The 18,409-nt window shown below is 40.9% G+C and overlaps 2 pseudogenes; both read right to left on the reverse strand.

Moving 5' to 3' along the window:
- Positions 1-7,825: 7,825 nt before the first annotated feature.
- Positions 7,826-9,564, reverse strand: LOC140926725 (uncharacterized; annotated as a pseudogene).
- A 2,315-nt stretch (positions 9,565-11,879) lies between these two features.
- Positions 11,880-13,914, reverse strand: LOC140925792 (uncharacterized; annotated as a pseudogene).
- Positions 13,915-18,409: the final 4,495 nt, after the last annotated feature.

Consider the following 18,409-nt stretch of genomic DNA (forward strand, 5'->3'; position numbering starts at 1 on the left):
CTATTGTGAATTGATTGAATGCTCTTGACCAATCAGATTTTTCATAGTGAGTCTGATGTATTATAATAATAATTATCGGGGCAAGTATAGTGTACCACCATAAACAATTCAACGGAAAGTCTATTATTATCAATGGCTGCACTAGACCATGAACATTTCAGATAAGGTATGTTTAATCAAAATCATAAATAACTATAGCATTGTTATATCACATCCCACATTTTATATAAGATCAAATAACTGGTCATCAAGAGATAAATTTAGAATGTTTGGATCTTTAACCTGTCAGATATACTTGTCTTTAAGTCTGCATAATTTTAAGAGTTTATATGAGAGCATTTTTGAGAAAATATAGGGTGAAGTTTAAATCAATGAACATGGACATTCTAAAACATTTGGGAAACAATAATGTCACGTTTTTGCTGTATTTTAAAAACTTAAAACTTAGACTTAAATTATCTACTGATGACAAGGTATTCAAACTATTATAAGTGAACCGGACATAAGTTTACAGTATACAGTAAACTGTTGCAGGCACAGTTAAGGTAAAACAATGGCATTTACTCCTTGTATATACTTACTATACTTGTACCTGAACGTTCAAAGCATAAAATCTTTTTCTGCAATTATATGCTTCTTTGTTTTCTGATGGACATCGTATATGAATTAGGGTTCCATCAATGGCACCATTGACTCCTGGAAATGTGTCACCAAAATCTGCCCTGACCTCATTGATCTCATGCCCTAGCATGATGTAAAAAATACACTTGAAATAAACATTTTTAATTTTTACTAGAGTAAAAAACATACCGAATTGACGGTATGTCCTTATATTAATTCTATATAAATATAGCCGATTCCAATATTCACAACGTTGTCTATTTATATACATATATATGTATGTGCAAAATTTCATAACACTCATGGTAGCAAGTTATTGTAGCACTCTCTAATCGAGACTAACATAAATGTATTGACCTATCGAAAGTCTTTCCTTTGCAACGAAAGTTTCGTTCGGGTATACCATGGTAAAAGGTTGTATACTTTACTCACCGTTTGGCCATCTTATATACTGGTTCTTAAGGCCAGAAACGGCTTCAGTAACTCGAACAACAGTCCGAGAAACACTGCTGTACGTGATGTCAAATCGGTCGGTGATTTCTCGCGTGCTCTCTTGGGTCGCCAGTGTCCCTAGGAAGACCAATACTTGTTTCTCTGGTGGGATTGATGGCCTTCCAAAAGGATTTCCTAAGGGTATTCTGCCAGTGTTTATCACTTCCCTTGTCAATAACTCTGCGGTGGTCCGAGTCATCCTAAAATGCACTGCGAACTCATCCCCGAAATAATTACTTACTGTAGACTCAAAATAATTCTGAATACGTGTTAAGTTTCTACGAACGAAGCAGCAGGACACCCCTGCTATCGCCACAAAGTCAAAATCATTTTCATTCCTTAGAAACCTTTCAATTTCCTCGTCACAATTGACGAGAAAGTCGCAAATCAGAGGAACTGCAACATTGTCGTCCATTTTGTTTTGTTGCGCCTCGTCAGCGATTAACCAATAAAATGTCAAGTGTAGGACTCAAAACGAGGCTCTATTCCTGGGATGTAAAAGGCCTTTCCATTTGAGCTGGAAATTTTCCGGAATGACAAACCAGAAATTTTGGCTAAATGGAAAGCGCTCCAGGACTTGCCCCCTACACTATCTAATGCTTCTTGGATCCGTGGAATGGGATGCCGATCAGGCACCGTCTTCTTATTTAATTCTCTGTAGTCTATGCATAACCTCATTGCACCATCTTTCTTGCGAACACAGACAACACTACTTGAGAATGGCGACTTGGACTTCCGGATAAAGCCTCGGTTGAGTAATTCCTCTATATAACCTTTAACTTCCGGGTAGAGTGGACGGGGTATGGAAATGTAATTCTTCTGGCTGATCACTAGTCAATCCAATGTCCATCTCTAGTTCGGGAACGCAGCCAACGTCATCATCACTGATTGCAATTGCATCTGCTTCTTCAACCAACAACTGCTTTGCCTGCTCCTTTTGTTCTGCCGTCAGTCCGCTCAAATCAACTTCAGGTAACCAAGACAAGTTGCTCTCAATTTGCTCGGCAGGTGCGTCTTGTTTACAGGGAGGTCTCTCACTTGGAGATGGTGTCTCCGGATCTTTAAACCTGACTTCAACAGGAGTCACTGATCGTACAAGCTGAACGTGCCCCAAAACAACTCTTCCAGGCAGGGTGATGTTGTGGTTAGTGTTGTTGGTCACTGTAACTGATAGAATGGTTGCATTGCCCTCCTTCACAGTGGTAAGGGATTCATGTACAGATAATCCTGAAGGCCAAGTAGCCAGCTCATCAGGCTAAAAAAGGACAGGCGTCTTACGGTGGATTGGTCCAGTGTTAGCACGACATGATAGGTGAACAGTCTGCCCCGCAGGGAGGATCTGTGGCTTCTTTGAAGATTTAACTTGACAAAGTTCATCAGAATTAGAAGTACGGATAAGGCTGATCAATACTTGTGTGTCACTGCTTTTGTTCAGTTTGAAGCTTTTCGACATCCTGTTAAGCAGAACATCGTCATTTTCCTCTTCAGTGTTCCTGACCATTAGTTCTATAACATTACAACCAATGATAGGTTGGTCAATGATCTCCCTTGTTATTAAGAATGGAACTCTTACTTCTGTCTCCTTTTCATTTGCTAATCGTATACCAATCTCTGCTCACCCACAGTAAGGAATATCTGTTCCATTTGCTGCTTGCAAGTTTATGGATCCATCTGTGCAAAGTAACTGTTCAATATCCCTTATTTGGACTGCTGGTAGTTGGCTCTTCAGAAAGTCTGCTGAAACGATTGATACTTGGGCCCCTGGGTCCCATAAAGCCTCTGTAGGCTTCTTGTCTAGGTAGCACTTCACTGAACACTTCTTTCCCACCAGTTTGCCTATGCGCTCCTGTTGTCTGGGTGAAATGTGGCTAGCATACACACCACTATCTTGGGCATCTCCTAATCCCTTTTCTTTAAAGATCCTCTCTCAGAGAGTTGCTTGATTGCTTTGCACAACACTTTGTGTTTTGGCCAATGGGCCTTCTGACAACCAACAGAACAATACCGAACAGACTGGCACCCTGAACACTGTAATAATTGTGTGTGACAATCAAACTTCAGGCAACCACTACACTGGTGGGACTTCTCTTTTTCTGGCGAGGCTACTCCCTGTCCCGCGGGGTAGCCTGGGTGCATTTCCCGGATAATTTCTGGACCTTGACTGACAGTAGCGTGCAATATGGTACAAGCCACCACAGAGGTAGCAATGTGGGCATCGGTCACCCTCCCTCTTCCTCCTACACTCTTGGCAACCAAGTGGTCTTGCTCCAGTTCTCACTCCATTTTCAGCATGACTAGGCATCATAGGGTCTGCTTTCTGGTTACTTGCTGCTTCACGCAGGTTTTTAACTTGTGCCTTCATTGTAGCCAACTCTGCTTGCACAGCTTTTAGTGTAGCTAAAACCTGCTGGTCCTTCTGTAGCTCTTTCTTTGTATTTGATTCAGCTGCACTTTCGATAGCGGACACCTTCACAGGTTTCCCCTTGCTGGCAAGATTGAACTTATTACTTTGCTCTGTTTCTGCAGATATGGCTAGGCTCATAGCTCCAATGAGGTCTTCATCTGTGACCTTTGGGTTCTGAGTGAGTGGCCTTATTTTTCCACGAATGATTTCGTCAGCAAGACCTGTTTCCACGGCATGCAGGAACAAACTTTGTACTGAAGAGGCGTCATACTTAATCCCACTATCCGACTCTTTTGAAGCACTAATAATCTTCTGTCTAACGGTTAGTGCTCTCATCAAAAATAACTGAGGATCTTCATTAGGCTGCTGGGCAATGTTTGATAAAAGCTGATAAAGTTCTGTGGCATTTTTTTCATGAAAATGGAAGCGAAGAAATTTATGCAACCTTGGTAGGGTGAGGTCAACCATGGTCTCGAAATAACTTCTTAGTTGTAGACCTGGCTGTACAGCACGAACTACGGCACTAACTTCTTCTTTATCGGAGTATCCCTTGGTAAGCCCTGCTTCTATTTGTGATATTAGGGCTTGGTAACCCAGGTTTTCTTTCCAACCAGGGTCGCCTACCACTCCCTGTATTTTAAAATCTCTACGGAATATGCTCTGCTCAAGCTCCTTTACAGGAAACTTGATTGTCTCTTCTTCCTTTACTGTGCCAATCAGCTTTTCTTTCTGCATTTTGGCCAGTTTCTCCTCCACTAATTGCTGCTTAGTTTCTAAATCACCTAGTTCTTGTTTGAGCTTCTTTAGGTCGCTTTTGTTTTGTAATCCTTCTTGCCCATACTTATCTTCCGTTCCCTCGAGTGGCAGAGGGGCCAAGTGTGCCATTAACCCGTCAACATAATCAATTTGGTCATCGCTGGTCAGCACATCAACTGAATCCTCAATTTTGCGCCTGATGGACCGAATAACACTTAATTTCCCCTTGCCCTCTACTACCAAGTTTTCCACTTTAACATGCAAAGCAAATTCACTTATAGCGCTCAAGTCCATCGACAACATTTTCTTGTCTAAAAGAATTAGGCTTTCCTCCGCCATCTTGCTTCTAACACGATCACAAAACCCACATAGCATCCAACAAAACAACATTCATGCCTTTCCTGGCCTCAAAGCTGTGTTCCAGTATCTCTTGACTAGCTGTTCCCACCAAATGTCCGCCTAAGCTACAAACCACTGATTCCTGTTTGCCAAATCAAGACCAAAATGAATATCCTGGACGGCGATCCACACAAATAGCACACAACGTTCCTCGACCATTGAAACTTGTACTGCATCTAATTCCTTCGATGAATACTCCCGCACAGGCCCCCAGAATGTTACACAGGATATAAACACTGCTTGAGAATATTCCACGTGTATTTTGCTCATATATTTCCTTAACTTTTACAACTCTCGAGTTCGTAACGCCGATTACTTTTCTTGCTTTTCTTGCACATGGTTTTTCTCTTACGTCATCAAAACGACATACATGGTTTCCAGTCCTTAGGCGCACGGACGCCTGGCACTAAATACAAGTGCTTTTAACAATGAAATTTCTATGCCTAACACGAGCTTGTCCTACTGAAATAACTCAAAAATGAGGGATAGGTTTTAGGGATAACAAAAACTTAAGTTCGTTACTCATTTTCGACGGCAATATTTAACATGTGGTGTAACTTCAAATTCTCTTAATGCTATTTAAATCACACATCTAGACATTCATTTAAAACATACCTGGGAATTCCCTTGGGTTATTGAATGTAATCTCTGTAAGACACCATCGAAGTTCAGGAATTTTCATGGAAGGCCGGCTGTAATTGTGTAAACATTTCCAATTCCGAAACGCACAAAAGAAGATATTTACAGCCTAAAGGCTCGTTTTTTGTACTTCTTGTAGGTTTCCCCATTGCAAAATTCCTTTTTCCAGTCAAAGAGTGGGGTAAAAAGGTGAAACTGGGTCAGTTTTAGCCATTTTGAAACACTGAACTCGACCAGACGGCCACTCTCCATGACAATCTGTTGTGACTGCACGTGACATAATGTACCTTTGAAGAGATGGAGCCGTCAAAATGACAGTAACGGAATCACGGTAGTAATGCAACGCAATTCTTGAAAGAGTAACATTTTCGATCCCGACAGTTTTTTGAAGAAGAAATAGTCAAACACGCTCTGTCTGGTACTCACTTTTTATTGAAAAATATGGACTTTAACAATGGTAGTTCATTAAGGATGACGGAACAGGGAGATATTTCGTCTTGTTACTTTGCGATCAAGGAAACTTGGAGCCGTTAAATAAGTTATTTTGGTCACGCTTCAATATTTTTACTGGACTTCAATGTTTTGTTTGGAGGCTGCCTAAAGGAACCCAAGCCAATTCTCAGGCATGCTTTAGATGAATGTCTAAATGTGTGAGTAAACGAGGACCGGGAAAATTTGGAGCTATACCACATGAAGAAAAGTGCCACAGAAAACAACTTCTAAAGTAAAGTTTTTGTCACAATTAACCCCTGTTCTTCATTTTTGAATTATGTTAGTTCAACGAGTGTTGATATTGCTTTGAAAGTATCTTCTAGTGAAGGATGAAGAGTTGTTCTATTGTTGGAAAGTGTCCAAATTTCTCCTTGCGGCTTTATTTGCGAACGCAAGGAGAGTTGAGGTTAGTAAATTTTCGGCCATTTTGAGACTCCGGCCACGAAAACTGATATTCTTACGTTTCTCGAAAATAAAAGGCTTTTTGCGAGAAGAACTTACATCAGCTTACTTATCTACCTAAAAGCTATATATAGACAAAAAATGAACGAAATCGATTTTTCAACTCTTCCCACTCGCTGGTCGATATTTCCTGACCATCACTCTTAACAATTATTGGACAAGGTTGAGCAAAGTACCTTAATTTGTCAGTGGCGAGCAAATCAATTATTCGGCTGAGGCAAATAACTGATCTGCGAGACACTGACAAATCACAATATTTTGTGATGAACGAGTTCAATGATTGGTTTATAATTCGATGGCAGAGTTGTTTTCTTCAATTAATATCTTCAGGAAGTGAAGCACTCTGCCATTTTCATGCAAGAGCGATCGCAAGAAGGACAAAAGCGTGATCTCATTACGCATGAGCAGACCATTATTTGTAGGCAGTTATTTCCAGTTCACGTGGTGGGCTCTCAGCTAATGAAATGGAAGAAGAATTTGCAGCAAAAGATAACGTTTGAGTTCCCAGACAAAAAAAAAACGCCAGGAACAAACCGTTAGAGCATTTGGTTGGGAACAAATGTGACCTCTCATGCGAAAACGTACACTAACGGCTTTCTGTTTAACGGGTGAAACGCACGGCTTCCGAACGGGTTGCAAACAGCTCATTCACCCCTTCAAACGTGTTCATCTAATGGCTGAACGGGTTGTTAAGTTTTTCGAACGGCTAGCACGAACGAGCGAACAGCTCACTCACCCATTTGAACGGGTTATTAAGTTTTTCACACGGCTAACACGAACGGGCAAACGGCTTACTTACCCGTTCAAACGGCTCATCAAAATTTCCAAACGGGTTCCCCAAACGACTGAACAGCTTACACTGAAAATTATCTTGCAACGACCGCACTTTACAACAGGCTGTCCAGTTTCTTCTGGAATAAAACTTCTATTTGGATCGTATCCATAATAACTACTATTTGCAAAGACGCATCTCCATTTTGGGACTGTAATTTTTTCAAAACCACTCTAATCTGATAGAAAGTTTTTTTAAAACAAGATCCATAGCGCTTTCTATACGTAAAAACTTTATGCAAACTTGAAATTTGCACTAGCTCAACGCGGGATTTAGAATGATTTACTTTAACTCTGATGATGCTGTCATATAAGTACAAACTTATTTATTGCTATTGAGTAACTCATCCTGCTGATTATACTTAATTACATGTGGGTACGTGGGGTTTTTCCAAATGAAAACCGCCCCTTGATTGTAATAATTATTCTTACATGCGGGGGTGTGTGGGTTGTCCAGGTGATGCCCGCCCCTTGAACAAAAAAATTAGTTACAAAATACTGACAGCAACTTAACCTACTGATATGCAATTCGAGTATACTTGTCTAAAACGAGTATGTTAACAAGGTTTACGTGATACTGGTATCCGTTTTATCGATTTAAAATCAAACAATATATGAACTAAACCTACAGACAAGGTTATCCCAATTTGATTCGAGAAACTAAAAAAACTTGCTTAAATAACAGTACTCATGATTTTGCTTATCTTTACCTTAAAAAGTCTTAAACGTTCACGGCACTGGGGCAACCAGATGTTCGTTTCCTGGTTTACAAAACTGACGAATTTCGCGAAAGAGATACTGCTTTCGTTCTTGAGATAATCCTTGGGGTTGGAGCTTAGGTGGTAACGCTGCAGGCGGCAGAACAGCAGGGTTCTTCAGCAGTGTAAAAAATTGTTCAGGAGAAGTGCTGGACTCTTTGAAATAAAGTTTACTGGTTTCCTCTCTCGAAAATCTAAAATGATAGTACTTTTTTATGTTGGGAAACTTGATGAAGTAATGTTCCAAGAACGCCAACCAATTGTATACTGGCACAATGACTTTTCCATCTTGTGTCCCGACGAGTTGGGGCCTTGTTCACTCCGTCTGCGCTTGAGGACTTGACCATTCGGGCAAATTCGTACAGCAATGAAACATGGCTAACCTTGTATGATCTTTTAGTGATTCCAAAACAATGATCGGGTCCGAACTTTGTATGACCAGCGATAAGAAATGAATTACGAATTGATTCATGAAGGTTATTTATGGCTCTCCATGCTAGGTACCAAAGGAAGCAGTTGTTCTTATTCTGTCCCGTGCAGTTGTCAGCATGGAGATGGACATGACTTTCGCCGAGACCGTGGTTTTGAAAATAGTGATGGATGTAGCTAACTGTCGAGTTGGCTCCTTTTCCAACCTCACTCGCCTCGTCAATGAGATGGTTCACTTGCCGGGGGACTGCCTCACACATTACTCTGAAGATTCCACATTTACGTGGGGTTTTAAAGTATATGGGTCCTGGCGGCATTGGATTACTCGGGATATCAATCTGCTGGGCATAGTTAAGTGAATAATGGCTGGTTGTGTTCACTGAGCAGGGTTCATGTGCTTCATCCAACTCGATTTCCTCTTTAACTCTCAAAATTTCTTTTTGACTCCGTGCAAATGTTCCTGTACAAATCCCTTACAGTTCCCATGCAATTTAAATGGTGTTGCTGTGCTAAGGCGCACTAAGATTTTGCTCTGTCCGAAAGATTTGCAGACCGCACAAGTTTCAATGTGTTTTGTTGGCAAGTTAGACACAATTCGGTTATTGGCTTGGCGATAACAACATCAGGGTGAAACTGTTCCCATAACTTTGTAAATGTTGTGTAACAAACCGCCTGTTTTCCTGTTTCTTTGCATGCTCTTTTAAACGCGCGCTATACATTCATCTTTGTCTCGGACGACAAAAGCAGGCGAATGTCATCCTTTTTAAAGCCAGGGATTCGGCCAGGTAGTAAAACGGCATTTTCCTTGACGTAGTTTGTTAAATAATTTCTGACGTCTGTGCCCACGGCTTGGGGTAAGGTGTTGTGTGGTAGCTTTTTGCAGTTTCCATGAACTCTTTGAGCATGACCATGTTTTTCATGGTGTTCTTTTAATCTGCGAAACCGTGAGTAACTGATGCCGTAAAGATGTAAAAACATGTCCTTGCAGATGGGACGCTTAACGTACAGGAAACTGTATTGTGAACTCCGCTTCCTTTTTCCACCAGTGATCTTGATTTTCGTGCATACTTGAATGTTTGCCAGTACAACAAGATCGAGTTCTCCATGCGAGAATTCAAGGCAGTTGTTTAAATTAGACAGCACAGCTTCCTTCGAGAATTGCTGACAACACTGGCTACCTTTCATACCATGATAGCAACCAAATCCCTCTTGTAAGAATTTGTCCACTTTAGCTATGATTTCGTCGTTTTTGAACCTGTCAAGTAAATCGCTATCTGCCATGGTGAAGGTTTCATAAGAAATGTTACATATCAAAGTAAGCGTCACAGAGGTATCCATGACAACGCGCTCTTCTTGACACAGATTGGAAGTTGCATGATGTTGCGTTACCTGTCACACAGTTGTCTGCGTTATGCAAAATTAGACAAATACAGCCAGAAAGATAACAGTGACCGAAATAGCCTGCGTAGCAGGTGCTTGAAAGTAATGGGCAAAAGAAAGAACAGTGAAGGAACAATAACCTGTGAACCGCAGACAAAAAATAGTCCACGCTGGGCTAGCAGGAGGTCAAATCGCGCCACTACAAAACTGCTCTTTCAGTTTTTATCCCTTTGAGCTGAAACTTAGCAGGATTGTAGAACATGAAATTTTCTAGGTACCCATGGTTTTAGAATTTTGAATGTCAAAGTTTTTTGGCGGGAAAATGACGTCACAAGATTGACATCAATTATTAAATTGTAAGTGATAGTGCCACAAATACGTAGATTAGAAAGACCGTAATGAGATAGAAGGTAATGTGAAAAAAGTTTTTGAAAAGCTTAATTGGTTGCAGTGTTATTAAGCTTTAAATTTTGAATTCCCCGCCATTTTGTTACTATTTTTAGAAACAAAGCCAAACTTTAAAATGCTATATCTCATCAACCAATTGAGCTTTTGCAAACATTTTTTCACTTTTCGTTTTGTCCTGTTAAGGTATTTCAAAAAAAGGAATTTTAGGCACTATCAGTTAAAATTTAATCGTTTTGTTTATCTTGTGACGTAATTTTCCCGCCAAGAAACGTTAAAGTGCAAAATTCTGAAACCATGGGCACCTAGAAAATTTCATGTTCTACGATCCTGCTAAGTTTCAGCTGAAACAGATAAAAACTGAAAGAGCAGTTTAGTAGTGGCGCGATTTGACCTCTTGCCAGCCCGGGGTGTCGCTCAAATAAAAAACATAAGCAAAGATGGTTAAATATAGGTTCAGTCACATTTTTATGCTATCCTATCGTCATGGCGGAGACGTCATTTGTAATTATAAGTAAACTCATTCAGCTGTTTGCATTAGCGCGTTCGAAAAATGTCCTAAGCCATTTATGACCCGTTCACTCATTTTGCCGTTTGGAATTCTAATCACGCGTTCAGCCATTTGATTCCCCGTTCCCTTTCTAGAGAATTTTAGCTAAAGAAGTGAAATTAATTGAAGACGGATGTGCTTTGCTCTTATGGCACGAAAGTTATCCTGTGTTCCAGAGGATATTTTTTTCTTATCGATAGTGAAGGTATTTTGAGAACAGACCTCTGGAGCCACAGTACACGAAAGTTGGTAACTGCCTCTAACTCTCCACAAAAAAATTATCACCCAAAACAATGATATTTTAAGTCCTGCTTGCGCAAAGCTACTAAGATCTGACGTTCTTATTATTACGCCATTTAAGCTATTTCCTTCCACGGTTCATTCGTGACCACGTGCAAAAAGACCGTCGAAGTGTTAAGCTGATGAATCAATATTATGAAATCGCAGGGAAACTCTATTGAATTGACTTTACATTGATTAACGGGTTTGTAATTGATAAATTACAAACCTGGTTCCAGAGGTTCCTTAAAAAAGCTCCAAACAAACTGGTTCTTGTGACATGGTCATATGGAAAATTCACAAAAAAACCATGATGAAAACTCTGGCACCGCAGTTGTATTTTACCTTAGTTTCTTTCAATATTTAAGTTATAAAGTCAGTTATAGCAAACAACTTTATTAATTATAAGATAGTGAGACATTATTTTATATAGAAAAATTTCGAAACTTAACTTATGCTTTGAAAAAGTTGCCGAAATTACAATTAAAAATATACGAAAATTTTACTAAGATGAACGAGTTTTAGGAGCAGAAAACTTACAGATAGATCGGCACTTAGAATTTATGTTACTTTTAATTAACCTCCAGAGTTTCTCTTTTTCCTCGTTGTTGCCTACTAGAAATTTCGTAAAAACTAATACTTTAAGAGAATTGAGTTTGGCGCTGTCCAGACACTTCTTGCCATAGGTGCCGTTGGTATTGCTGGTTGCGTGTTCCTCAGTGGAGAAGAAGGACTGCAGAAGCTTTAATGCACACAAGTGCGGTTCATTCTCACTTCCCAGGGTCTGCTGGACTGTTCTCACTTTTGTAGGGGTCACACATGTACCAATCAGCTCCTCGCCAACATCAAGAACACAACTTGCTACTGCTTGCTCGACTGGGGAATAGGCTCCAGGTTGTTCTGTGCACAGACTGCTTAAGACGTCTTGATTAATGGTGCGCAGGTCATCTCCAGACGGTTCTATTGGTATGTCTATCATTGGTCACAACTCTGGCAACTCATCACTTTGGTTACTAACTGCATCGAGCTGAAAATGAGGAGAAACAAAAAAGCCAACATTATTAATACTGATTATCTTGGTGTTAAGTCTTTTCTTATCTTTGGTGTCTATTTTCTTTTGGAGTTTTCTTCGGGCGCACGAAAGCACCATGTTGAAACTCGAAAAGAGAGGAGAAAATGGGGCGTTACTATTTTTACTCTCCCAAATCTTCCTTTGTAATAACATCAAAGATGGCGGTTTCAACAGTACGAATATAAATAAGCAGCTTTCGCCCACCCAAAATACGCCTGCACTGCAGGCTACAATGACAAGAATTGCTTACTATGGAATAATTATTGAGGGATTGTCCATCTAGGAAACCATGGCGTGCCTTGAAGTCTGACAGGTTGTCTTCCAATACAGACATCTTCCTCAGTAGTTTATCTTCTGTTTCGGAAACGGACGTTTGTATTTTCTCCGTCATCTGTAAAGTAAAACAGAAATAAACGTCAACTGAAACGTGTCAAGGCTAAATCTTCATTGATCATTTCCTCTTATTCTACTTATAGAAACTAGTTTATAGTTTAATCTTGAGCACGAAGTCCAAGTTCTTGAAGCTGTTTGTCTTTTGCAAATTGTTACCTCTAATGTCCGCTACTTAAATAAGTACCTATATAAAATTTTAAAATTGTCTTCAGTGTCAAGATTAGTCTTAAGCTTATGTTGAAGAATGCTGAAACTTTTAGTTATCTTTGTTGTCAGAGACAGTCATTTGCAAGCGTAGTTGTAGTAAATGTATGACGCTATCCCACATACCAAGAATAATTATTATTACCTATTTAATTTTGAAACTGCTATCAGAGTCAAGGTTATTTGAGTGTTGAAGAACACTTCTTATGGAAATGGGTTGGTAGTTACCTTTAAGATGTTTTCTTGCATTTGCATCTGGCAGGACAGAATTTTAGTTGTCGTCTCTTCCAAAGCATCAAGCCTTTTTACCAGGCGATAACACTCTTCTGTCTTAGAAGTAAGCTGCTGGTGGCAACATCGTCTTTCAGCGAAGAATTTTCAGTACTGCTAGTCAGGTCACTGCTGGTTGTGGACAAAGGTGCTGAGGACCTTGCTGTCTTGGCCCTCGTGGAATCTCATGCTACTTTCCACTCCAGCTCCCGCCGCTTCTGACTGGCTAAAAACTTCTCGTACGGATGGTCACTGTCACTGACTTCAGTCTCGGCACTCTGTTCAGCAGGCTAGGTCAGAGAAAAACAGATCTGATCAGATTTATTGAACAACGTACAAAGCCGGATTAAAATGTTATTCGTAATTAAAACGGCATTTCCCACAGACCTTTGCAATAAACCTATGTTTAACGGGAATTAGGTTGGAATTCCCTAGTGGACTCGGGATTAAGCAAGGCAAGAAAGAAACCTTTACTCGCAGGGTACGCAATGCGTGAAAATTTAAACAACAACAACGACACCTGAACTCTAGACGAAAAACCTTCTAAAGAAATTGGCCATGCGGCCCGCAGAGAAAATAGTTCAAGATGAGAAGGTATTTTAGGAATTAACAAAAAAACTGTAAAGATGTCGCAATGTAATCTAATTACCTTCTCTCGTGCAACTTTTTTTCGTGGTGGCTCCAAACCTTCCCGGATTTCTACTTGCAGAGCTGAGGGAAAATTTTCCTTACACCACTCTAGGTCTTTCTCAGCCAGAACGTTTTTATTATCTATAATAGTGTTAAATCAAAAACAAAACTTTGTCTTAAAAGATGACTGATAAGGCTTGAAAGAGGAAAAACAATTAGAACAGACCTACAAAGCACAATTACCACTTACCGCTTAAAGCAAGGATCTGTGCCTGAACCTTCTGGCCATTCCAATTAACGTGGACAGACTGTCCTTGGATGAAATCGAGGTCTTTCTCCACAATTAAGCGAGTTCGCGTGATGCCGGTTTTTTTTCTTGCGGGAAAAGCAATAGTGCTTTTGAAGCAGTATGTTTACTTGTTTGCCTACACAGTTGTCTAAGAGACATGCGGCGACTTTTGAAAGAGCAAGATCAACAAAACAAACTAACAAGTGTTTCAAATGGAGCACGGAGTGATCTCTATAAACTGACTAAGTGGTTACCTCTTTTATACGCGACACTGAAAGTCGCAAGGATTGAAAATCCAATATTTTCATTGGGTCAATGAAGTTTAATTGTCTGGCAATCAATTAAACCGTTTACATGTAGACAGGTCACAAATCATGAATTATAATATCAATAGACTCTACTATCACCTAACTTTCCATTTTTTCTAGCGGTACTTTTCACTGCACGTGGTCACAAGTCGTAAATTATAATATCAGTTTTTGTAAGCTCCTCCTACATCAGTAATCCAAAAGCAAGAATTGGACCTTTCCTTTGTACTGGTGCCTTTGGTGAGCGTGTATGTTTATGTAGATAATACTAATTTGTCTAATGACAAATAAAAAATAATACCTTGAAAGAAAGCACCTATACTCACACTCAAAGTAACGCGCGTCACACGATAAATTGTTGCGTCAACAAATGGCATCTGTTGATTTTCTGTCAGTTTCATCGTTAAGAGCACATGGGAACATGCAGAGAGCAAAACTATTGGAAGCTTCGTTCGGAATGCATTGTTTACATACGGCTTCGATTCATCTCCTGACAGCCTGCGTAGCAAGCATTTCCAATCGAATTGACTGTCTCAACGAACTCGCGCGGAAACCCCTGCTACGCAGGCTAGTCGTCTGGAGATTGATTGCTGAATTGTCTGAGCTGTCCAAGTGTACTTTAATACTTTTATTTTAATAATCGATCCAAATTTCGTTTCCATTCAAACTGGAGTTGTTTCGATCCATCAACAAAGTCGACTCGATCCCTGAGAAAGTTGATTCGATCCATCCTAAGTCATTTGAAAACAAACAAGAAACGAATAACTTTGTCTTCTTCTAAATTCAACCAACCACGGGCTTAAACATTAAAACCGCCGCTTTGAGAGCTTTTAAGAGTTGAGCTAGCTGGTGTAATACCTACGAGGAATCGATGGATTGATATCAAAAGATTCATCTTTTTACAGTAACAGAGTTAAATTTGAGATAGGGAGTATAAATTATAGATATTGCTCGTGGTTTGTAGATAAAAACGAACTTAAAACTATGAATTAACATAGCCAGCGAATTTGGCATGTAAGCGAACGCGAATGTAGCGCCAGAACTCGACAAGTAGCGCCAGAAACCGACGTAAATCGTGACAAACAAAATCCAAGTTAAAGCAATATTTTAATTGCCAATCGTTTTTTTCACTTTTTAATTATGCACAAATTGTGCATTTATGACAAACAAAGCATGTTGAAGTTGGTGTAGCCTGAATGTACCTGAACATCTGTACTTCTGTCAAAGGCATAATGCTGATCTCTCCTAGACCGCGTGCTCTGGCTCGTACATGGAACATTGCAACGAGCCTGGAATGAATTGAGAGAAATAAAAAGTTTGGTGGTTGTAGTAGTGACAAGGCTCTTAGAGAAAACTTAATCAACAAACAGCAGAACAAGCTTAAACAAAGTGCCATAAATTATACATATTAGCATAAAAATGTTGTTTTTTATACCTTAAGTGGGTCACCAATACCCCACCTCTTCAATATTTCTCCATGATTTTGACCATGGATAATAAATTTTTAAATATTAATGTCACAAGGTTAACTTGTACTGAGCAGCAAGCTCTGGCTCAACGATACCAGCAGCTGGTTTCCCTTCTACAGAAGTTGGTGACTTTGCTTTCAATGCAAATTAAAAGTTTAGAACACGTCTTGTTTGTGACTTCATATGGTAAAAGGAATTTGTGGTGAGGGAGCCCTGGGTTGATTTTTGCCTTCAGGAAATTTTTTTTTTACTGCAGCTGTAACTTTTAATCTGGTATACTCCATCCCACTAAGACTAAAAAGCTCCTGCATTTTGCTATGGGACCATACATAATTACTCACGCCTTTTCCAACAGGTCCGAGGTACGAGAGAGAATTTCTAACTTAAGCATGCAAATGTTCCTACAAAGTTCAAGGGCCAGGTTGGGTAAACAACAACTGTTCTAACAGTCTCGTGGCCAGACAGGCTCCCTTTCCTCACGTCTCAGCCTCTTAGGAGTATGACACGGTTCACGCCGCGGTTCATGACTCACTTGAGAAACCTCAGATTGACACAGCAGGTCAGCAGATTGAGGGGATGTACTAGATGTACCACTAGATTCACTACTAGATTCACGCCCCTGGAAGGGATGAGAAACCCCTGTGACTGTAGCAACTGGACTTTCCAGCCATTCCAATTCGACATCTCCAGATACAACTAAGGTTCCTGGAGACGGTTGCCCGTCTCTCAGGTTATCTGCTTGTGGTGTATCTTCCGCATGGCTGGCAGAGGTTAACTGTTAGGGGTTCTCTTGGATTTCAGGTGGTGAAAAGCATTGCTTCAGATAAAACGTTTTTGCTGAAACGTTTCCCACTGGGAAGGCTTGAGCAAACTTAGCTAAATGATCAGAGACCGCCAGCAACCACTCATGGCCAGAGATAGATCTTGGTGTGGGACCTACGATGTCTATTGCGACCCTCCGTACGGGATGCCGTGCCTTAATGTTTATAAGGGGTGCCTTTGGCAGCTTGCAGGGGTCGTTGACTTCAGCACTTGGACACACCTTCTAACGTGCATTTCGACATCTTCCCGCATGCCATATCAATAAAATCTGTTACCTTTTTTCTAGGCTTTCGTGACGCCAAGGTGGTCTGCTGAACAATCATTGTACAAGGCGCACAACACTCGTGACGTGACTCTCCAGGGCAAGCAGATTTGATGATAAATCTCTTGGCCTTTCACTTTGTGTTCCCAATGTCTAAACACCAGACCGTCCCTGAGAAACAGCCCCATCATGAACAGTGTGATAACAGTTTGTGTCCCTCTCCTTCCACATCGCCTCTAGCGGGTCTGACACAAGTTTCAAGCCACCTCATAACTTGCAACATTCCATTTTCACAGACTGAATCAGGGGGACGTCCGTCCCTACCTGTACCAAAGCTGCCTCATCCCAGGAAAGCAAGACAGTCCATCCGCATTGCCGTGCAACTGACCTGGATGATGTTCCACGTCAAAATCAGTCACTAAGCCTTTCAAGTCACTTAGCCACCTGGCCTCTGGGGTTTTTAAAGTTCTGTATCCACTGCAGAGCACTATGGTCAGTCCTGACCAGAAAACGTAAGCTGTAGAGGAATGTCTCGAAGTGTTTCATTCCCCACACGAGGGCAACAGTTCCTACCGAGTGGTACTATAGTTCCTTTCAGCCTTTGATAGAGCGAGCACACACTGTGTGTGCTATTACACGTTCTTTCCCACACCGAGCCTGAGACAACATCGCCCCCAGCCCACTGTCACTAGCATCATTTTCCAGGATGAACGGTACGTCTAGCTTGGGGAAAGCCATGATGGGAGCACTTGACAATCTTTTTTTGATGTCCCGGAAGGCTTCCTCGCACTCAACTGTCCATCTGAAACGGTCTTCCTCTTGGCAAGCATGGTGCAAAGGGGATTCAATGGGGGCGTAGTTTTGCACAAATTGTCTATAGTAACCAGCCATCCCCAACAGTTCTCCCAGCTGACTCTCATCAACTGACTCCGGCCACTCCTTTATGACTCTTATTTTCTCTGAATCAGGAGATATGCCCTCCCTTGACACAACGTGACCAAACACAACTACTTGTTCACACAAAAGCTTGCATTTCTTGGGATTAATCTTCAAGCCTGCTTCTGTCAAGCATGACAAGACAAGTGACAGTCTCTCCCTATGCTCCTTTAATGTTCGACCAAAGACAATGATATCATCTAGATACACTAGACAGTCTGACCAACATAATCCCTTCAAGATAAGGTGCATAGCTCTATTAAAACACGCAGATGCATTTGTAAAGCCAACACTTAGTTTGTGGAATTGGTTAAGGCCATGCAGAGTTGCAAACGCCATCTTTTCCCCATCTTCCTCTGCCAGATCAATTTGACAATATCCCCTAAGGAGGTCGAGAGGAGAAAAACCAATTTGCCCCAGATAAACTCTCCAATATCTCATCACGCCAAGGAAGCGGGTACAAGTCTCATTTGGTTACCAAGTTAAGAGCACGGTAGTCCGCACAGAAACGTTGACTGCCAAAAGGTTTCGCTACTTCAACCACCAGACAAGACCAAAGGGAATCGGTCAGTTCTATAATCTCTGCTTTGAGCATTTCATCCACTTGGCTGGGCATTTCCTGCCTTTTGTGAAAGGGAACTCTTCGCGGCAGTACCTGGATTGGCTTGGCAGCGCCTGTGTCAATGGTATGTCGTACGCCCTTCGAGGTACTTAAATCCCACAACCCCTTTGAAAGGTAGTCAGCATAAGTGGACAACACCTCATAACCCCTAAGTTTTTCCTCTTTCGGGACCAAATCACTGCTGATAGGGAACATCTCTTCTACTAACAAACTGCGGAAATCAGTGGCCCGCACA

The sequence above is a fragment of the Porites lutea genome, chromosome 2, assembly GCF_958299795.1.
Source record: "Porites lutea chromosome 2, jaPorLute2.1, whole genome shotgun sequence".
Classification (NCBI taxonomy): Eukaryota; Metazoa; Cnidaria; class Anthozoa; order Scleractinia; family Poritidae; genus Porites; species Porites lutea.